The following is a 24,347-nucleotide window of genomic DNA, read 5'->3' as shown; positions in this document are numbered from 1 at the left end:
CAATCATTATGAAAGACATGACGACGGATGAACTTTTTTTTTTTAATGCATTCTAAATATTAAACGTGAATAAAAGTCTGCTTACAATAAATCCAATAAATAACCATTCAAAAACCACCAACAATACTCCATTTACATTTGGTGACTTGAATATTAAAGTATTAGTAATATTGTTCTTATAAGTGCTAACGCAGACAAACTATTTATAGCAGTGCCTTGATCACTTCCTCTGTGCCTATGTTTACATCATCAAGTGTCCTTGCTTCCTTGCTCCCTGTAAGTGTATTGTAGATCATAAATCATGCCTCTCACCTGGACAGAAGAAGTTTGAGTAGGTATTCCGACCAGTTGGTACACTTTGACAGCCATTTAGGACCCGGAAATGGCTGTACATTTAGTAACAATGTTGGATACTTGTGTTAAACATTGCCCAAGCATCAAATCATGAACATTACGTGTTTGGGCGTGAGCTTGCACGCAGCTTTGGTCCCTCTGAACGCTGTCTTTTGGAGTCTCTTTTAAACAATGGACATGCTGTGATGTCACACCGTAACTGACGTACTTATGTGGGCGTCTTGTATGGCTCCTTACCTCTCCTGAGCGCTCTGACTCCACTGTCATTCCTTCTCATCTCATGCCGTCCTGCCTGCTCTAATGTCTATAAAATAAATACTTAATAATGAATAAATACTTTTTCATGCTTGTTTATTTGTCCACAGGACTATTTTGTCAACGTGGACCAGTACGAAGTTGGATTAGCTGCTAATCTCAGACGAAAAAAACGGCACCATTGCGACATTACTACTTGGTTTGAGGAAACATAAGAAGGTAAGAAAGTATAATTTTCATCAAATTTTGGCATTAATAAAAAAAAAAGTTTTTTTTAAGCAGCTCTTGTATTGAGAGTGTGCAGGTATTGTTGTGACCGGGTGAATCTATGAACTGTTTTTGAAGTTTATTTTCGACCGTGTCTGAAAAGAAAAGATATGTATTTAAAAAGTGTACATTTTTTAAAAAGATAAATCATATTTTTGGTGAAGTAGGGGGCGTGGTTTAATTTGCAATCTGAGAAGGCCTCCTGTATCGAACATCTTGCAGACAGAAATTTAAAAAATGGGTTACAGAAGTGACTGTGGAGCAAGATTTACACCATATTCTGTCCAATACATATTATATAGAGCAGTGATTATCAAACTGTGTAGTGATACGCCAAAAATCACTAAATTAAATATTCAAACAGAGTGTTATTGTTCAAACAGTGTTTAATGTTACAGTGGCCAAAAATATTAGATATACTTGTTCAATAAAACCTAAGTTGTTTTTAATGTATACTTGGGCCAACTACGCTACTGTATTTTAATGTTGGTCATTATGGTGGTACTTGGAGAGTCAAGTGTTTTCTGAGGTGGCACTTGGTGAAATAAGTTTGATAACCACAAGGAAGTGTTTCAAATCGAGATTAAAATCACCATAGGTCCCCTTTAATATCACAGCGGGTGTTTTGTAGAGCACATTGACCTGTGTGAGAAATTTCAAGCCATTCTGACTCATGGGGTCAAACGTTGAAATGTTATAACAGTGCCACCATGCAGTGCATTTGTCAGAAAACTAACATCAGAGTCATCACAGCAGGGGTGCATGTTTTGCCACATTTTCACATAAATGTGTGCAGCTGTTCAGGGGTAGAAAGAGTTGGCCAACCCCAAACAAATAAGTACAGCAATGTGTTCCAATTTTAACCTAGATGTTCAATCATTGTTATTGCAACTACTGCCTCATTCTTGTCAGAGTGCATGTTGTTGATTGCAGAAAATGTTTCTCGCTACAACGTATTCACTTAACAGTTGTTGGAATGATATGTAAACCCGGCTGAAAACACTTGTATTTAATTGTGAAAGTGTTTTATTTACACTCTTGGATTTTATAATTTTAATGTGATTGTTTTTGGAATGATAATATTTTTGGTTTTAATTTGAATTATGATTTTTTTGGGGGGGCCTTCTTGTGATTTTCTGTAAAGCATTTTGAATTGCCTTGTTTACAAATTGTGCTCTATGAATAAACTCGGCTCGCCTAATCAAAGATGGAAGTAGATCGCTGGGGTCAAAGGTCAAAACAGGAAGAATCAACTCCCCCTGAAGAGTGGAAGTTGTCAAAGCAGCAAAAAGCAGGACCCACTCTCTATTTTCTTCTATTTTTACCCACAGTAGTTGTCCCAATACTTCTGTCCACAAGGGGTATTTGAAATGGATTAGCGGCAGTTAACCCGTCAACATCTCATTCTAGTTTTACCAGAGCGGGCAGCACGTCAGCTCGTCAATAGGACAGCCACTCCCACAGGGGAAGAAGAAGCGGAGTAGGAGGAAGAGCGATGGAAGCAGAAGAAGAGAAAGCTCATCGCCAGCTGCAGCAATTAACCCTCCATTCCTCCAGGGATCCATTAGAAAGGAAGAGGAGCCTTTAAAATTGCATATGGCTGCAATTAGGACAGAGGAGGTGATGAAATGATTTGGCTCCCATTTTTCTCGATGGATTTTTTTTTAAACTCAGGAACTGGACCTAACTGAGCCGTAAATTGTAGAATCAAAAGAAAACCTCTCAGACCTTTTTTCCCATTCACTTTATTCTTGTTTTTCCACCTCATCCTTGCTTTCTCTTCCACTTTTGCAACATTTTAATGTTTTTCTCCATCTTCTTTATGTTTTACTGCTTTTTCTGTACGCATAAATCACTTACTTCCTTATCTCTCCTTTTTCCCCCCTCTCCTGTCTGCAACACCAACAGAGCATCTGTGTAATCAGCGCTGATTCATTTTCAAATAATACCGTATTTTTGGGACTAAATGGCACACCAAAAATCATTCCATTTTCTCAAAATTCGACAGTGCACCTCTAATGTACGGATTAATCCTGGTTGTGCTTACCGACCTCGAAACAATTTTATTTGGTACACAGTGTAATAGGTGTGACCAGTAGATGGCAGTCGCACATAAGAGATACATGTGGACTGCAGATTGACGCCTGTTAAATAAATGACGCTAGCAAGTACAGGTTAGCAAGCAAGCCCAAAACTTTGATGTTTCATTGAGAAAATCCGCCGACATGTTTGAGTACGACTTTGGTAAGCTAAGAAGCCGCACCGCTTCTTGTCAGGTTCAAAAACTGATGACATCTATTAAATAGACGAGAAGCAAGGAATCATGCAGAGACAGAGTTACATTTTGCTCAATTGAGGAGAGACGTGTTTTGGGCTGTACTCTAGTTACATATCCAAACTAAGTTCTAAAAGTCCAGCCCACATGCTTCCTCTATTTATTTGGGAGGTCCCTGGTCACATCACTGAAGCTGCCACTGAGGGAAGGGGGTAATCTCGACAGCTCCAGTTAGACACAATATATGATTACACAAAAATGCAAATGTGCTGACAGTCGTGATATCGCATTGTCTCTGCTCTGTCTGCGTCACGGTGCTCGATGTTCGGCCTTGGCGTCAGCAGGCCAATTCTGGAAACAGACACTGATACGAGACTGGCTTGCAATCTTTTGGATTGCCAGCTTTGCACAGACAAAGAAAAATACAATTTCAGCACAATTGATAATAACTATAGCAACGGCCCTTAAGCATAAGAGTTGTGTGATAATATATACATAATTATTCTAACACCTGTCGAAGCATTACAGCTACCGTAGTCAGACGTACTGTGCTTCAACATACGGGTATTATGGTGTGTGTGTGTGTGTGTGTGTGTGTGTGTGTGTGTGTGTGTGTGTGTGTGTGTGTGTGTGTGTGTGTGTGTGTGTGTGTGTGTGTGTGTGTGTGTGTGTGTGTGTGTGTGTGTATAAAGACCCCAAAATGGCACTTATTAGGAGACATTTTTTCATAATATTATGCAAAACCAACTTTTCTTACCTTCTGATGTGGATTCGGGATCTGCTTAAGTCAGGAAAATGTACATTCATTGTAGTCCGCGCCTTGTCAATAAGCTCCTTTTTCTCCATCCTCTTGTTGTGGGGCAGACTGGCTCGTACATGCACATGCAGCCTCTTCTGTTGCCATTTCTAATACCAAGTAGCGTACAGTTCTAACTTATATCTGTCAGTAGACTCGCTATGGAAGCGCTTAAAACTACAACATGGCTGAAGGGGAGAAAACACAGTCAAAGTGGAGGCACGTAAATAAGAGCGCCCACAAAATGGCACATCCTGAAGAGACGGTAAGAAAGCGGCTTGAAGACGGTCTGTAAAACATAATCTATGCAACATTTTGACCAAATAACCACCATTACATGTTATGTAGACCACAAGGAAGTGTTTTAAATGTAGAAAAAAAAAATCATAATGACTCCTTTAATGCACTTTATAATCCGGAGTCCCTTTTGCATGAAAATAGACCTGTATAGTCCCGCTTAATACCAGTGCGCTTTCTGATCCGATGTGCTCTATGGTCTGAAAAATACAGTAATTTCACACAATATGATAATTCTTTTTGCTCTGTCTTCTTCCCAGAGCTTATTTTTGCTTTCTTTTCCGCTTCCCTTTTTCGGACTGTAATGCAGTAATAAGCATGCAAAGCCATTAGTTGGTGATGTCACTTGTAGAGAAACATTAGACATGCATGCACATGTAATGGTTGTTTATCGGGTCTATTTTAAACTCTGTTTGCAACCAACCAGCAGAACTTATCGAAGAATATACAGTAAACGGATGGAATAAAGTCTGAGGTCATACCGATTGCTACTTAGATGTTGTAAACTTTATTTAAGATGATCTCACATTTGTCATCTCCTTTATGTAAATGATAAACAATGACATCATTAAAGTTAATATGAAATAGATATGGCTGTGAAAATTCAATAAGGTTGATTGAATCAAATTAAGAATGTCTAAGACGACCTACACCTCTTATCAAACATACAAAATGGTTTGTTCCACCTGGATAGCAGCAAACCTTATCAAACACTTCACTCAACACAGACGTCATAAGGTCATCAAAACTCACTTTTTAAACATTAATGCACAGCACCAACACCTTAGACCAGGGGTGTCCAAACTTTTTCCACTGAGGCCCGCACACTGAAAAATCAAAGCAAGCGGGGGCCATTTTGATATTTTTTATTTTAAAAATCAATACAATATATGTATAAAAAAGATACATTTAGGCCTCCACTCAGACTTGATCCCGGGGACCCCAAAAGGTTTTGGTCAAAAAAAATATTACAAATGTGTCATTATTTAGTATTATTATTATTATTATTATTATTATTCAAGGTTTAAATGTCTAGATCAACATTAGGTCTATCTGTCAAAATAACACTTTTAAAGTTTTTTTTTTTTTTGTCAAGGAAAACCGTGTTTTTTTATGGAAAAAAACACAAAATATGCAATATTTACCCCAATAACATTTTAAAGTGGAATATTTGAGATTATATAATAATTGGAGTCTTAAAAAGGTCAATAACTCATAACAACATTGATTTTAATTCATAATTTTTTTGAGCAATGACACTTAAAAAAAAAAAAAGTCCCACTAAAATTATTGGGGGTCCAAAAGGGTACTGCTCAGTATAGTTTAAAAAAATAAATCCAACATTTTTTAAAACTTTTACCACGATAGTCTCAAGATCAACTTCAGATCTATCCGTCAATTATAAGTTTTATTGTTGTTTGTGTTTTTTGTTTGTTCTTTTTAGGCCCTTCTTTAAAAAACTTTGTTTTTTAAATGGCAACCAAAAAATATGCAACATTTCCCCCCCAAAATATCTCAAAGTGGAATATTTAATGTGAAGTAAATGGAGCCTTGAACAGGTCAATAATTCAAAATGACATTGATTTTGATTCATTATTATTTTTTAAAGAAAGAAACAGCCTGCATGGCAGCTTTGTGTTATTAGAGTAAATAATGCAACATTTTCTTGTTACATTTCACCTGTTTGCTCTTTTATACCACTTTTTATGTTTTTTTTTTTTTTTTCATCGTATTTTTAGAATGTGCCGTGGGGCCATTAAAAAATTACCTGCGGGCCGCAAATGGCCCCCGAGCCGCACTTTGGACACCCCTGCCTTACACCAAGGAGAGGTGATGGTAGAACAATAAGTTTCACTTTTGCGTGTCATTGCACATAACTTTGGTGCGTTCAAGGACCCCGGTTTAAAGTTAGAAACAGAGGTATCACTAGTTTTTAAAGACGGGGGAGACTGCACTAATAAAATGCAATAGTGATAATAAGGATGCATTATTATGATTCCTATTATCCACTAATAAGAATCCTACATATATATATATATATATATATATATATATATATATATATATATATATATATATATATATATATATATATATATATATATATATATATATATATATATATATATATATATATATATATATATATATATATATATCAGTTCATCTCTGCTTTACACTCTGAAGTAAAGGGAAACTTGAGATATTTATAATCATTTTAAGTAAATAATGACAAGTTAAAAGAGTATTTAAAATCTTATTATGGACATTTTTTTTTTTTGCCTTATTTTGTTTTTTGATTTTGTTGGCACTTTCCATTTTCCGCCGCTTATCCGAGTCGGGATCGCGAGGGATTCATGGAGGAGTTTGTTGGCACTTAAAAAAAAAAAAAAAAAAAAAAGAAGCAATTTAATTATTATCATTTTATAAAAGCTGGTTTTAAACTACTCCATGTAATACTTACTTGTTTAGTGCAGGGGTTCTTAACATTTTTGATGTCAAGGCCTGAGAACCACTCAAATATTTACGCTAAATTAATAATCTTACTCTTGGTTTTACTCATATTCAATAATGATATGTAACCTACTTACAGTTTACAACTTTGTGAAATCATATGAAACCATGTGTTACCCACAAGGAGGATTATGTATTTAACACACAAACCTTAGGCCTAGGTCAGGATGATTACAAATATAAGTAAACATACTGCATAACAAGGGACTTGTTAGAGAAAAATAAATGTACATACAATGCTAAAATAAAGAAAAAAATTGTGCTAAAGCAAATACACTAAACTAATGAGTATTTTTATTACCTAAACTGTCAAAAAAAATTAAAGTGCAAATGAAAATCCAGCTTCATCAGTTTAGTCATAATTTTTGCGCTTACACTTCGATGACTTTAGCTCCAGTTTGTAGCTTCTGTTTGAGTTTGTCTTACTGCCACAAGAGGTGGATAAGTATATTACAACTGAGTACAGCTGCGGCACATACAGACCACAGCTGAGAAACAGATATTTTTTGGCTGCCCTCGAGCGGGCCCAGCAATGGTTAAGAAACACTGTTTTCGTGCATGCAAACATACTAAGTGTGAATAGGATAGGATAAACTTTATTCATCCCACAATGAAAAAATATGTGGTTGCAGTGGCGATACAAAAAGTTGGGCCCAGAGGTCTAAAAGGTTAAGGACCCCTGCTCCAAAGCGCTTATTGCAGGGCTATTTCAACTACATATTAAGAGGGCCGCAGTTTCAAGAGCCCAAGGGTTCATGGGCCGGACATTGAAATGTTATATTTCTTTGAGACTGTGTTTACTTAATTACAAAGTAAACACATTAGCTTTCACACTGCACTGTCAATAAATTAATTATTCTGCCCTCGCTACTCATTTCCAGCGTGTGCAGCTAGATGGTTAACAGTATAAAGAAACAGAAGCTCCAGAATTTTTGTTGCAGATTGATGTTTCTTCTTTTGAATTATTTTCCTTCCTCAGGTTTATTTTCTTCACACTACTTTCTTAATTCAAGTTTGTAAGACTGAAAATATAAACAAAGTAAACATTACAAAAGTATAACGTCCATTGTGTATTTAAAATAAATAATGTCCATTGTGTGGCAGCACGGTGGCACAGGAGTTAGTGCATGTGCCTCACAATACGAAGGTCCTGAGTAGTCCTGGGTTCAATCCCGGGCTCGGGATCTTTCTGTGTGGAGTTTGCATGTTCTCCCCGTGACTGCGTGGGTTCCCTCCGGGTACTCCGGCTTCCTCCCACCTCCAAAGACATGCACCTGTGGATAGGTTGATTGGCAATACTAAATTGGCCCTAGTGTGTGAATGTGAGTGTGAATGTTGTCTGTCTATCTGTGTTGGCCCTGTGATGAGGTGGCGACTTGTCCAGGGTGTACCCCGCCTTCCGCCCAAATGCAGCTGAGATAGACTCCAGCACCCCCGCGATCCCAAAAGGGACAAGCGGTAGAAAATGGATGGATGGATGTCCATTATGTATTTTACATAAATGAAATAGGTGTATTGTTAAAACATTCACACAATAAATGATGTTTACGCATATAGAAATTAAACATTGTCTTTGTGACTCATCACAATTAAAACAAAGGTGTAGCATTATTGCCCTCTACTTGTCAAATTTAGCGCTACATGTTATAAATGAGGTTTGATCGGCAAAGTTACTCTCAGACAAAAAACAACAGGACCACAAATACAAAAGACATTACGAAGTCAGCAATTTCAATCCATAACAAACTAAATATCTTTATGCACAATATCTACTTACAAATATTTGACCAAGATTTGTGATGAAGATGTGTGGAATTCAACTGTTGTCTGGAACAATGTGTCCGTCGCTTAAAAGGTCCGACAGGAAACAATGACTCAAGCACTTGCTTGGGGCAGAACATTCATACCCTGTTGTCCAATCATTGTTAAAAGTCAGATTTTCACTATTTAGATTTGTTTGAAGGTTGAATGAGTAGTCTTTTTCTACTTACCCCCCTGCTGCTTCATTGTGACACATATGGTTCGCTGTTGCCCCTGCGGGGTGGCGGGGGTACTGCATACACGAGTCACCCTTGTAAGGGCGTCGGCCACCTGCGGCTCGTCCCTGGAGCTTTTTCAAAAATATATGAAAATGGAAAAGATGGTAGAAAAAATATAATCTTTGTTTCAATATTGTTTCTGTAAGAGAGCAAATATGACACAAACCCTCAATTGTTACAAATCCCACTGTTTATGATAATCATGCTTCACTGATGAGAGGATTTGGCGAACGCCGTTTTGTCCTACAAATTTCGGCGGCCATTGGACGCACCGTGGTTTCTTTACATGTAAACTTCCTCCGACGCGGCCAAAGTAAGACGTGTTTTATGTCACTCCTTCCAACAAACGTTTTATTCTGTGCGTGAATGCACAAAGGTAAGCTTTGTTGATGTTATTGACTTGTGTGGAGTGCTAATCAGGCATATTTGATCAGTGCATGACGCAAGCTAACCGATGCTAACATGCTATTTAGGCTAGCTCTATGTACATATTGCATCATTATGACTCATTTGTAGGTATATTTGAGCTCATTTAATTTACTGAAGTCCTCGGTGTATATCATTTAGTTTTGCATGTCTCGTGACATTTTATCTGTATGTATAATTGGCTGCATATCTGATAGTTGTTTGTGTGCCATGTTGTTCCAGACCACAGCAAACGTTACCCAGCTTGCCAAAGAATGTAATAAATCCACTCGAAGAAGACAGCCTGCTGTTTCCTTTAACTTGGACACACACATCTATAACTTTGGTCATTCTGGTCATTTTGATAGTTAATAGCTAATATAAACACTTACATAATGTGTTGCCTTCATTATAAGACTTGTATAAGGCATTAAATTTTTTGTAACTGTAGAAGGATTTTGTTTTTGTATTTTAGGTCCAATATGGCTCTTTCAACGTTTTGGGTTGCGGACCCCTGCCCTAGTATGAAAGGTTTCATCAAGCCTGCTTGGGTGATGTTCGGCAGGCCAAATGATAAGCTTTGGCGGGCCACATGGCCCGCGGGCTGCAATTTGTATACACCCGGCCTACTGTATTATAAAGATCAAATTTAGCACAGCCCGCATCAGGACATTACACGGGAGAATTAGGGCCGCACTAATAAGAAATGCATCTAAAACGTTCTGAGAAAAATACTGATTTATTAGTCACCAATGACATAAAGGATGTCTTCAATTTATTCAACTGCTTTGCATATCTTGACCTATCTTGTATTTCAAAGTGGCCTGCATGTATTCCTATGTTTTCAGTACGGGGAAAGAGGTTGGACACTCGTGGCTTTTAGTAAGAAAGAAGCAGCTTCCTCATTCCTCATTGTTCATGAGCTATTGTGCTGCTTGTTTACTCATTAAGGATAATCCAATTAAAGCACTCCAGAGCAGCTTAGCACACAAACATGACAGAGAGTGGAGGACAGGTTGCGGCGGCCCGGCGGCCTCCACCCCTCCTGGTTGCCAGCAACATGGGGTGCAGAAACCACAACATGCCTCCATAGCGGCTCGCCGGCCTGCCCGCCTTCCGCCGCGCCGTCCCGTTGAGTGTTGGCCGACCGATCCCTCCATGCACATATGTCCACTTGTGCTGTGTTCCTCTCTAATTAGCTACACTGCTTCCTGCCATGTTCTTCTTCCACATGCTAAAAAAGTATCAGGCAGTGCAGAGGGCACATAATTCCCAATAACAAAGAGGCCCTTCTCATATTAACAAGCCATGATAATGTCGAGGGCAGAGAGTGCAGGTTACCTTGGCAACTGTAGGCGTATTTCTGTTATTTTTTCAAAGAGTCCTTTATTTAATCTAAACCTTCTTTAGCCAAATGTGCCATTATCTTTTTTTCTAATTCTGCCACCCAGGACACACACAGAGAGTTTGATGGTTAATTATCAGTCTGAGGTTCCTCTGTGGAGAGAAGCTGATGACAGCTAATTAAAGATGAAGTGATGTATCTGCGCCCTGTCCCTCGCTGCCTTGCACCCCCCACCCTCCAGTCCCTCACCGCCAACACCTCTCTGTCGCCTCCCACCTGCCTCATCATATGCTGCTGCCATTGGACAGTATATATCCACAATGAGTCACTTTGCTTTACATGCTTCATTGACTTGGAAGTCTGTTGCCTATATCTATAATATAATACACTGGCCACAACATTAGGTACACCCCAATATTCCAACTACCGGCACAATTGTATCATTTGTTCTGCCATAGTTGCAATGGTAATGTTTTGATTTACGTTGAGAAACGTCATATGTTTACACTCCCGAAAAGGAGTAGGAAGAAGCAGAGCTTATTCAAATCCTACTTCCATGCTTCAGCAGTGACCGTTTGTTCACTTTCTGTGTTTAAATGTGACCGTTTTCTAATTGGGAGAGAACGGAATAAAAAACGTATAGCAATTCATACGAGATGAATTATGCATGATGAAATAAAATCATGCATGTGCTGTGCTCGAGGTTTTTTTTGTGGTCTAAAACTGAGCCCCCCAGGGGCTTAGTTTGGGATTGGATTTTTTTTTCCGCTTTAACCTACCCTCATGTTTACCTTTTTTTTTTCCTACCTTTTTTTCGGGGCACTGCCTCGTCTTCCTGTCGGGGTGACCCCTACAAGTGGTCACCAACTTTTTCGAGTCCAAGATCCCTGGTCTCAGCCAAAAACCAAAGCAAGATCTACCCCTGCGGAAACTATATATATATATATATATATATACAAACCCCATTTCCATATGAGTTGGGAAATTGTGTTAGATGTAAATATAAACGGAATCCATCCATCCATCCATCCATCAATTTTCTACATCTGTAAGTGCAAGTTAAAACTCTCCTATGCAAGGCGAAAACCATTTATCAACAACACCCAGAAACGCTGTCGGCTTCGCTGGGCCTCAGCTCATCTAAGATGGTCTGATACAAAGTGGAAAAGTGTTCTGTGGTCTGACGAGTCCACATTTCAAATTGTTTTTGGAAACTGTGGACGTCGTGTCATCTGGACCAAAGAGGAAAAGAGCCATCCGGATTGTTATAGGCGCAAAGTGTAAAAACCAGCATCTGTGATGGTATGGGGGTGTATTAGTCCCCAAGACATGGGTAACTTACACATCTGTGAAGGCGCCATTAATGCTGAAAGGTACATACAGGTTTTGGAGCAACATATGTTGCCATCCAAGCAACGTTACCATGGACACCCTGCTTATTTCAGCAAGACAATGCCAAGCCACGTGTTACATCAAAGTGGCTTCAAAGTAAAAGAGTGCGGATACTAGACTGGCCTGCCTGTAGTCCAGACCTGTCTCCCATTGAAAATGTGAAGCCTAAAATACCACAACAGAGACCCCGGGCTGTTGAACAACTTAAGCTGTACATCAAGCAAGAATGGGAAACAATTCCACCTGAAAAGCTTCAAAAATCGGTCTCCTCATTTCCCAAACGTTTACTGAGTGTTGTTAAAAGGAAAGGCCATGCAACACAGTGGTAAAAATGCCCCTGTGCCAACTTTTTTGCAATGTGTTGCTGCCATTAAATTCTAAGTTAATGATTATTTGCAAAAAAAAAAAAATTACGATTCTCCATCCGAACATTACATTTCTTGTCTTTGCAGTCTATTCAATTGAATAGGAGTTGAAAAAAAAAATTAAAAAATAAAATAAAATAAAAAAATAAAAAAAATAAAAAATAAAAATAAAATATATATATATATATATATATATATATATATATATATATATATATATATATATATATATATATATAAGACGCTCATGTGCATCAATGAAATGAGAGAAAAGAGTTCAATTGCGGGCTACGCTGTTGTTTAGACAAATGTTGAATTGGTTTGACTAAAGTGCTGATTTCAAACCTCTTTCCTTTTCAGCCTGTGTGTGCAAAAGTGAGGTTCCAAACCAAAAGGGCACCCTTGTGACATCATAAGCGATATATATGAAGTCGATCTGGAAGGGTTAGCAGGAATGAAACCCGCTCCCGAGTCACATCAAAGGGTCTGAGCATATAACTCACATGGTCGCTGTCAGATATACAGTATATATATACAAACCCCGTTTCCATATGAGTTGGGAAATTGTGTTAGATGTAAATACAAACGGAATACAATGATTTGCAAATCCTTTTCAACCCATATTCAATTGAATGCACTACAAAGACAAGATATTTGATGTTCAAACTCATAAACTTTATATTTTTTTTGCAAATAATAATTAACTTAGGATTTCATGGCTGCAACACGTGCCAAAGTAGTTGGGAAAGGGCATGTTCACCACTGTGTTACAACACTCAGTAAACGTTTGGGAACTGACGAGACACATTTTTTAAGCTTCTCGGGTGGAATTCTTTCCCATTCTTGCTTGATGTACAGCTTAAGTTGTTCAACAGTCCGGGGGTCTCCGTTGTGGTATTTTAGGCTTCATAATGCGCCACACATTTTCAATGGGAGACAGGTCTGGACTACAGGCAGGCCAGTCTAGTACCCGCACTCTTTTACTATGAAGCTATGCTGTTGTAACACATGACTTGGCATTGTCTTGCTGAAATAAGCAGGGGTGTGCATGATAAAGTTGCTTGGATGGCAACATATGTTGCTCCTTTCAGCATTAATGGGGCCTTCACAGATGTGTAAGTTACCCATGTCTTGGGCACTAATACTCCCCCATACCATCACAGATGCTGGCTTTTGAACTTTGCGCCTATAACAATCCGGATGATTGTTTTCCTCTTTGTTCCGGAGGACACAACGTCCACAGTTTCCAAAAATAATTGGAAATGTGGACTCGTCAGACCACAGAACACTTTTCCACTTTGCATCAGTCCATCTTAGATGAGCTGGGACCTAGCGAATCCGGCGGCATTTCTGGGTGTTGTTGATAAATGGCTTTGGCTTTGCATAGTAGAGTTTTAACTTACACTTACAGATGTAGCGACAAACTGTAGTTACTGACAGTGGTTTTCTGAAGTGTGCAAAAAATAACAGTGTTCCAGTTCGAACATTAAGTATCTTGTCTTTGCAGTCTATTCAATTGAATATAGGTTGAAAAGGATTTGCAAATCATTGTATTCTGTTTTTTTTTTACGATTTACACAACGTGCCAACTTCACTGGTTTTGGGTATTGTATATACTGTATAAATATAAGACGCTCATGTGCATCAATGAAATGAGAGAAAATAGTTTAATTGTGAGGATCATTGCGAGCTACGCTGTTGTTTGGACAGATGTTGAATTGGCTTGACTAAAGTGCTGATTTTAAACGTCTTTCCTTTTCAGCCTGTGTGTGCACATGTGAGGGTCCAAACCAAAAGGACAGCCTTGTGACATCATAAGCGATATTTATGAAGTCGATCTGGAAGGGTTAGCAGGAATGAACGTGCTCCCGAGTCACATCAGAGGGTCTGAGCATATAACTCACATGGTCGCCGTCAGATTTATTATCTCAGCACTATTTGGGGGCTTCTACTAAAGTCTCTCCCGTTGATGGACACAAGGATCGTAAAATGAAGAGAGAAGGGGCGGGTCAAAGGCCTTTTAGATGGCGGCGAGACGGCTCCAGGAAGAAGTAAAAAAATTTGTATTAACATTCTGGATTTTTTTTTTTTTTGCTTGACAGGCAGCCGCATGAGATGACTGGTGGATACATCATCACCACACGGCCGCTCTTCTGCCTGTGAGCGTGCTCAGCCGTGACCACAGCCACGATGATGTCTTTATGAGGCCTCCCCGAGCCACCAGGAAGAGGACAAAGACCAGTTTTGTCATGACAGAAGGTTAACTTACTACATTTGTCCTTGCACTTTTACTTGTAGAGCTGTTCTTAGTCTGTGAGGTGGAAACAACACAACTGCCGAGATAAAAGACAGGACAGAGAAGACAAGAAGTCACGGAAATAAAGACAAGGGGAAGGAGGAGAAAGACGAGGATCAAAAGATGAGTAAATAAAGTAAAGAGAAGGCTAAGGAGATTAGTAAATGAAGTAAGAAGAAGACCAAGGAGACTAGACCAGCAACTTGCAGGTTCGATCCCCGCTTCCGCCACCATAGTCACTGCCGTTGTGTTCTTGGGCAAGACACTTTACCCACATGCTCCCAGAGCCACCCACACTGGGTTAAATGTAGCTTGAAATGTAGATAATGGGTTTCACTATTTAAAGCGCTTTGAGTCTCAAGAGAAAAGCGCTATATAAATATAATTTACTTCACATAATTGTGTCTACATATGTCCGTAATAAGCGGGTTGGTATGAAATGCTATTGACAGAGGCTCAATGGCAAGAGCAAAAAGCAATGGGCTCAGGGGGCAGCCCTGCCGTGTGGAATGGTAAAGGCAAAAATATTCGGATTAAAAAATATTACTTGTCCTGACCGAGGCCTCAGGAGATGAATATAGGAGCTTAATCCATGAAATAAGGAGTAGGTTAAGGAGACTGGTAAATGAAGTAAGTAGAAGGCCAAGGAGACTGGTAAATGGAATAAATAAGAGGGCGAAGAAGTCATTGAAGGAAAGAAGGCGAAGGAAGTACATAACTAGAATGAGTCAAGAAACATGAGTCATTTATGGAAGCAACTAAAGAAGGGAGAGGAAATATATGAATGTAGGAGACAAGAAGAGGACATGGAAATTCAATAAAGAACCCAAACAGATGAAGGCACAAGAAAAGACAAAATTAAGAAGCGAAGAAAGATTTTTCAATTCCTGTATTTATTACTGCACAATGTTTTCTGCTCCGTTTACACAAAAAACTAACATAAGCATGTTTGAGCGTCGCTCAGAGATCGACACAATCCTGCCCTTCAACCATCCCAACTGAGCAAGTTAGTACAAAGCAAAGAAACAAACCATTAAAAACATTAACTGCCTGTTAGCAGCCTACCCGGCGGGTCAACTTCGCCATGGCCTTAGTCGGCATCCCACAAGCTGCATCCAGCGTTCGTGGTATGCAGCCACACGCATTTATCCATAAAAATATTGAAAATCTGCAAATACTTTGACATGTTTTTAATTTGTTCTGTAGTCCTGCCTAAACAAACTGGACGGTCGAACATTAGCCTTGGTACACAGAACAAACACATCACTTGTTACACCACTCTGACCTCTCCGGTCCGTCATTCAAATAAGTTCCTGTGGAACATAAAGAATGATTTCCTAATTCCTATATAAAATATAAATATATACTGTAATATATAAAACTTTTTTTTTTTTTATCCATACATGTTTGTCTTTTCAAAAGGCATGTTACATTTTAAAATGGTGGTGTTAGGTGAGAAGAAAAAGTAAACATAAACTAGGAGAAGAAGACAATGATTTGTTTAAGACAATATAAAGAATCCAAGCAGCAACTGGAAAGAGGAAAGGAGAAAAGATAACTGAGACATGGAAAAGGAGAGGAAAACAACATATGCCAATAAAACTAGAAGAAGGAGCTAATGAAATAGGAGGCAAGAGAAAAGGGGCAAAGTGAAGGAGCTGAGAAGATAAACACATGATGAAGGCAATGAGGAGAAGTAAATTAGGTGAATGATATAAGGAGATGAAGGAAGGATGGAGACAAAATGTGAGGAGATGTGGTGCAGAGAAGGTGGATGAGGCAAGAAGTTATAAACAAAGGAGACACACAGAAGAAAGCAAAATGGAGATACAAGGAAACAGCATGAAGACAGGGAGGAGAAAATAGGGTAAAAGAGACATTTTGTAAAAGCCCAATCGAAGAAGACAAGTCAAAGAAGGAAAAAATATTATATTTTATATAATATATTATAAAATATTTTATGATGAACTTACAAACATTAAATCAGTTCTGTTGAAGAAAACATGAAGTTGACACAAAAAGGAAGCATTGTGTTTTTTTTCTATTGTAAAAGTTGTCCTATCCTATATGTTCTCTTTTCAAAATGGCATTTTCTCTGTTAACGGTCCAGCCTGCAGACTCATTTGGTGCGTCCTGTCCCTCCAATCCTCCGGCGAATGTGTGGCGCGTCCGACAGATGAAATCATTGGAGCCTGCAGACGAGTCATCACTGCAGCTGAGTGGAAGATTGAGGTGACAGAAAGTGTGTCCGTGTGGCCTCTTCACAGCCACCTTAGCTTCCTTCACTCCCTTTGTCGGTTCTTTTTCTCATTTCCTCTCTTCTTCTTTGTCTCTTTTGTTATTTTAGATCATCTCTCCTCAGGAACGTCAATTACAATTTACCAAAATGTACTTTTGGTGGCTTACAGCTCACTTTATTTTACATTTGTTCTCAAATACAATATTGACAGAATATAAATCAGTACTTTTTTTTTTTTACCTAGAATTTTTTTTAAAAAATACTATGAATGTCTTATATTCAAAGTCCAAAAGATGTATCGTAAATACTGGACTATAAGCCGCACATTTTTTCCCTACACTTTAATCCCTGCAGTGTGTAAAACGGTGCAGATAATTTATAGATTTTTCTTCGCTGATGGCCATAATGCAAATAGTTTAAACAAAAAACAAAAAAACAAGCAAAGACACTGAAAAGGTGTGTTAATTTTGTGCTATTGCGCCATCTTTTGGACGAGATCGCTCACTGCATGTGCTGCAGTGTCCTGTTTACACTAGAGCTTTTAACCGGTACAATAGCCAATCTGTCTTCTAATCGTGTTTCCAATCGTATGGATTATTCATTCGTCACTCCAAGCAACGTTAGTAGGTTTTACAAAATAACTAAAATAATTCATACTTAATGTCCTTAGGAATGTTTTCATACATTGTACGTGCTATCATAATGTAATCAAGGTAGCGATGTTAGCATTAGCGATTATGCTAACACGTTTAAGTGTCTCTGTTGGTGTTATTAACTTAAAATTGTATTCTTTTTGTTTTGTTTCAGTTTCGTAAATTCCCCAAAACGCCACCGTGGGTTTTGGAGTGTGTTTAGCTGATTGGAGAGCTAGTATCCACAGCTAATGGGTCAATGACGATGACCTCTGTTTTGCTTGATCAGTCGTTTTACCATTTGGAAACAATTAGCTATGTAAATAAACATTTACAAAATATATTTCATGCCACAATGAATACATTAGTGGTTTATAGTCCGATCCGGCTAATATAAGGACAACTATTTTGTTCTTCTAAAATTTAGTGGATGAGGCCCTCTGTAAAATACGATGTACAACCTAACAGGTGTCGCCAAAAGACTATCCGCCAAAGTGACTCAGGGCTTTTCCTCCAGTCACTCACACAGTGCCATGCGGCCGAGATACATAGACCCAATGGGGGGAAACCTGTCTAAAAGGTTGTTGGCAAGTTAGAAAACAACACAAAAGGAGTTTTAACTAAACATTTAAGGTACTGGCGATCAATTAAGCAGAGTCCTCAAACAACTGCTGAGCTGACATAAATATGTAGTTTGGATTTTGTCTTAAAAACATTTTGCCCCAAAAAAATGAAAAAAGGGCTGTCTTGTACACTTGCTACTGGGTAGTTTGGTAAACGTTTTTGAAGAGTTCCTCATAATTGATCATATAATATAAACAACTGTTTTGAAATGGATAAAGATAATTAGCACACTTGGAGAGACATTTTAAAACTCACATACTCACTGCATGCTCCTTTATGATGATTTAGCAATACAGTTAACATACAGTACAGGCCAAACGTTTGGACACACCTCATTCACAACACAACTGATGGTCCCAACCCCATTGATAAAGCAAGAAATTCCACTAATCAACCCTGCTTGATAAGGCACACCTGTGAGGTAAAAACAATTTCCTCTTGAAGCTCATCGAGAGAATGCCAAGAGTGTGCAAAGCAGTAATCGGAGCCAAGGGTGGCTATTTTGAAGAAACTAGAATACAAAACATGTTTTCAGTTATTTCACCTTTTCTTTGTTAAGTACGTAACTCCACATGTGTTCATTCATAGTTTTGATGCCTTTAGTGACAATCTACAAATAAAGGAAACACATTGAATGAGAAGGTGTGTCCAAACTTTTGGCCTGTGTTGTATATCCATCCATCCATTTTCTACCGCTTGTCCCTTTTGGGGTCGCGGGGGGTGCTGGAGCCTATCTCAGCTGCATTTGGGCGGAATATATATATATATATATATATATATATATATATATATATATATATATATATATATATATATATATATATATATATATATATATATATATATACACATATATATATATATATATATATATATATATATATATATATATATATATATATATATATATATATATATATATATATATATATATATATATATACATATATATATATATATATATATACACCGTTTTTTCGGATTATAAGTCGCAGTTTTTTTCATAGTTTGGCCGGGGGTGCGACATATACTCCGGAGCGACTTATGTGTGAAATTATTAACACATTACCATAAAATATCAAATAATATTATTTATCTCATTCGCGTAAGAGACGAAGCAAATGTCAGCAATCGTCACACACATGTCAACCAATAAGAATTCGGCGGGGGCAGGTCATGGCAGAAGTGCACTGTGGGTCATGGCAGAAGTGCATTGTGGGTCATGGGATGCTACATGCTACTATGTCCGTAGCTATTAAAATGGCTCATTTCAACATTGGCGGTAACTTATAAAAACTGAGAAGGGCTGAACAAAAATGGCACCGAAAAGGAAATCATATACTGCAGATTACAAGCTGGACGTAGTGAAATATGCAGCAGAAAACGGCGATCGAGCAGAAAGAAGTGGCGCATACCAGGAGCGACAACGAGGAAGAAGATTTCATCGGATTTAGCGATCAGGAGTGACAGATTGTTTGGTAAATGTATAGCATGTTCTATATGTTATAGTTATTTGAATGACTCTTGCCATAATATGTTACGTTAACATACCAGGCACGTTCTCAGTTGGTTATTTATGCGTCATATAACGTACACTTATTCAGCCTGTTGTTCACTATTCTTTATTTATTTTAAATTGCCTTTCAAATGTCTATTCTTGGTGTTGGAATTTATCGAATAAATTTCCCCCCAAAAATGCGACTTATACTCGAGTGCGACGTATACATGTTTTTTTCCTTCTTTATTATGCATTTTCGGCCGGTGTGACTTATACTCCGGAGCGATTTATAATCCAAAAAATACGGTATATATATATATATTTTTTTTTATATATATATATATACATATATATATATATATATATATATATATATATATATATATATATATATATATATATATATATATATATATATATATATATATATATATATATATATATATATATATATATATATATATATATATATATATATGTACTTACAGTACAAGCCAAAAGTTTGGACACACCTCATTTCAATGCGTTTTCCTTATTTTCATGACTATTTACATTGTAGATTGTCACTGAAGGCATTAAAAATATGAAACCTGTGAAGTGAAAACCATTTCAGGTGACTACCTCTTGAAGCTCATCGAGAGAATGCCAAGAGTGGGCAAAGCAGTAATCAGAGCAAAGGGTGGCTGTTTTGAAGAAACTAGAATATAAAACATGTTTTTAATATTTGTTATTTCACCTTTTTTTGTTAAGTACATAACTCCACATGTGTTCATTCATAGTTTTGATGCCTTCAGTGACAATCTACAGTGTAAATAATCATGAAAATAAAGTAAACGCATTGAATGAGGAGAAGGTGTGTCCAAACTTTTGGCCTGTACTGTACATTAAGACTATTTTTTGGACATGGCATTGGCTTGTATTTGCAGTCCTGCTTTTGCACCTTCTGGCCAGTTGGGGGCAGCTCCGTGTTGGGCTGTAATCACACACACACACACACACACACACACACACACACACACACACACACACACACACACACACACACACACACACACACACACACACACACACACACACACGCACACACACACACACACACACGCTCACATACACACATGCGCTACGGCCCACTGATGTCCAGCTGCTCCTGTCAACACTCCACTACTGCGTGTAATTCACCCTCACACACAACAGCAGCTGAGGCTAAGAGAGTCCCCCCCCACACACACACACACAGTGGCAGAACGTGAAAGTGGACCATCGGCCGGAGAGGGAAAGTGTTCAAGAGTCGTGGGTGACAGACGCACAAATGCGGACAAAGAGCCGCTTGGAGGGAATTATGGGAGGTGGGCTGGTGCACTTTGTTTAAGTGGACTAATCAAAGCCACCTCCCCTTCAAAGGTGGTGTGTGTGTTGGTGGGCGGAGTCGCAGTGACAGACTGAGTCCAAGTTCCCCTACAATTATCAACTTAGCCCCTCCCGCCTCCCCTCAGAGACCCAAGCTGCTGAGCCCATCAACGACTCATTCAGGCCTTAACAAAGCTTTGCCACGCCCACACACACACACACACCCACACACACACACACACGCACACACAGGCCGAGGTTTGATTCATGAGGCTAATTGGAAAACAATTTTCGGAGACGACTATTTAGTTTGGTGATCTCTCCTTTTGAAGGCCGACTTCAGTCAATGCTCTCCAATCCACCATCTGCCATCTTGTCTGATACTTTACATGACACCATTTGTACTCCTTCATTTATTCGTACGCAGTGTCGCTGTCCCATGAAAAGCATCCATCTCCACATTGAGGGAGTTTTTTTGTTTTAATCAAAAAAATCAAGGAAAACCTTTTTTTTAAAAATAGTATTTAGTGGGACAAGTGGTAGAAAATGGATGGATGGATGGATAGTTAGTCAACAAGACTGCAACTCACAATATTCACGATTTAGCATTTGTGCCAGTGGAAATTCAACTAGAGTATTCTAATTTTGGCGTACGGTGGCACCTCGATGCAGCGGCATAATCCAGACTTGATTGGAGTGTCAAAAATAGACATTTTTATGGACTAATGAATCATCTAATTAAATAATTTAATCATAAGTCAATTACAGGGCAGAGACAGACAAGCATCCACACTCACATTTGCATGTAGTGACTAAAAGTCAGGCGGTTCTTGTTTTGGCTCCCTTTTAGAGCAGGGCTATTCAACTGGCGGCTTGCGGGCAAAAACCGGCTCGTGAATGACACCAGACTGGCTCAGGAGTTGAGTTTAAAAAACTTGTCAAAGATTCCTATAAACACTTGAAAGTTGTCATAAACATGATCTTTGACTACGTTTACGCTACAGGCCAAAGTGGCACAAATGTTAGTTTTTTTCGTCGAAATCTGATTTTTTTCCAGCTGATGGTTTACACTGCAAGTAAAATGTGATCTTTATCAGACTCCAGTGTAAACGCATGATGTGTATTTCTGGTCTTGTCATCCTCGTCGGGACAGAAGGATGACACGGCAGTGTGGCTGGATCAAAAGAGACGTCAGAGACACCTTACTGAACTAAAGGTTGCTTTATTACAAGCGAGCGTCATTATACAGGACTGCAGTTCCTGGAGGAGGCCAGGTCAAGAAAATGAGGCACTCATAACTTGGAGAAGCCAAACCATCAGTTATTATATTCCTCCTTTCTGTCTCTGGGTGTGTGCTAAGTCAGGATAGCACACCCTGACCATAAAAGGAGATGTTCGTGTGTAACTGTCTGGAAAATAACTGCTTTAAGTCATAACTTAAATGTTGACATTGCGCTAGACATGTAGTCTCTTCTCAAGGATAGGGCTATCACTTTTGCATTCCAAAGTCCCAATCAGGGCCTATTTCCTTGGGGAAGTGATCCAATCCACCTGCGAATATCAAACTAAGGGGCCTTATCTTATTATGTTCTCAAACTGAAATACCACTGTTTAATTAAACTTGGTGGTTTGCTTTCTCAAAGATGAATATAAACATTCACCATATGCAAAACATAATATGAGTTAATTTATTAAATTCACGCGCATAGCCCCCAATGTGGCCCTAGTGTGGCTTCGACGTCACTTGCATGCGCAGTTCGATAAAGTGAAAACAAAGGAAGTTGACCGTAAAATGAACAAGGAAGTCGCCACACCCTTAATATTAGTGTGGTTTTTTTACGTGAAAATAAATCAAAGTGATATAATGTATGAACTGATATCAATAGTTTAATATATTTGGGAGGGTTCTTATCTTTTTATGGCTGTCAAGTAAGGAGACATGGACATCAGCGTGGATCTACATTAGCTTTATTTTTCAACTCACTTACAAAACGTACTTAACATGTAAGCAAATGCACCACAGCATCAATTCCGGTCTTTCAACAATCGCTATTTCTTCACAATGAAAATACATATTCATATATTACTTAATATAGCCTTTTATTTGGGCAAGTGATGGATCAAAAATTTGTCAGTCGGAAAAAATTGTTTACCGAAGCCAGACGTTGTGACAAGGTATCCACTTCCGCTGGCGGGCGGGCTGCGCGCACATAATGACTTAGCTCGCCCAAAGCTGACGAAAAAGTTGCATTGCGTTTAGACTGAAGTCACATTTGAAAAGATCAGATTCCAAACGGATTCGGACTACCTCCTGATGTGGCCTAAATTTGATGCCAAAAAATCAGGTTTGAATCACTTTGTAGCGTTTAGACTGGCAAAAAAATGTGATCAGTGTCATTTGAGGGCAAAAAAATCAGATTTGGTGTGCAGTGTAACCTGGGCCTCGGACCAAAGTCACATTTGAAAAGATAATTTTCCAATCGGATTCGGACTACCTTCTGATGAGGCCTGAACCTGATGCCAAAAAAATCAGATTTGAGGCACTTTGAAGCGTTTAGACTGGCAAGAAAATCTGATCAGTAATTTGAGGGCAAAAAAAATCAGATTTGGTGTGCAATGTAAACGGGGCCTTTGACTGTTTTTTTTTTGCAGTAGGTCATTAAACAGCAGAGTACTGCTGTTGTATTGATAGGGGTACCCCCCCCCCCCCCAAATTGTGTAAGTCTGACAGAATAAATAGCCAAAAATCAAATGTTCACTGCAGAGTAAGCTGGTTCTCAGGAATTTCTGAAATAAGAATACAGTAATAATGACGGGAGAAGTCTGACCCACCTGAGGCCTCATGTATTAAACGTTGAGCGAATTTCCTACTAAAAAAATGGCGTATGCTCAAATCCAGGAAACACTGTACGCAAAAAAAAAAAATGTGTCAAAGTGTGAGCACGCGCTAATCCAAGCACATTTCTTTTTTTTTTTTTTTACATCCCAATCAAGGTGAAATTGACCACACATCTGGACACACCTAATGCACGGCCCTTTATAAAAATGGAAATTTGATAAAGAGGACAAATATAATCTTAGACAAAAATCTAATTTAACACATTTGTATGCACATACAACATTTAAAACCTTCAGCATATCAGTGTATGGAATTAATTAAGCAAAGAAGTCAATGTGATCCAGTCTAAGAAACTGTTCAAAGTACAGGAGAAATAATTATGATAAACTGATAATTGAACTTATTGAGAATACAATATTCATCTCATTAACTGACTGAACTATTTATGAAGAGAACTGTTGTATTCAGAATGAATTGATGTAAATTGTGCACACATTGAGAACAGGAAGTGAATATATGTGTTAGTAATTGCTATAAAGTAGAAAAGGGGTGGGATTAAATAAGATTA

At 38.4% G+C, this 24,347-nt stretch overlaps 1 long non-coding RNA gene across 1 annotated transcript; it reads left to right on the top strand.

The window, feature by feature from the left end:
• Nucleotides 1–719: 719 nt before the first annotated feature.
• Nucleotides 720–16,826, top strand: LOC133639314 (uncharacterized). The gene is made up of 3 exons (XR_009823769.1): nucleotides 720–828; nucleotides 14,407–14,563; nucleotides 16,711–16,826. It is a non-coding gene; the product is annotated as an uncharacterized LOC133639314 (long non-coding RNA).
• The last annotated feature ends 7,521 nt before the right edge of the window (nucleotides 16,827–24,347 follow it).

This window comes from Entelurus aequoreus, linkage group LG22 (genome assembly GCF_033978785.1).
Source record: "Entelurus aequoreus isolate RoL-2023_Sb linkage group LG22, RoL_Eaeq_v1.1, whole genome shotgun sequence".
In the NCBI taxonomy this organism is placed as follows: domain Eukaryota; kingdom Metazoa; phylum Chordata; class Actinopteri; order Syngnathiformes; family Syngnathidae; genus Entelurus; species Entelurus aequoreus.
Note: the sequence above shows the minus strand (reverse complement) of the source record. Positions and strands in the feature narration are given on the sequence as shown.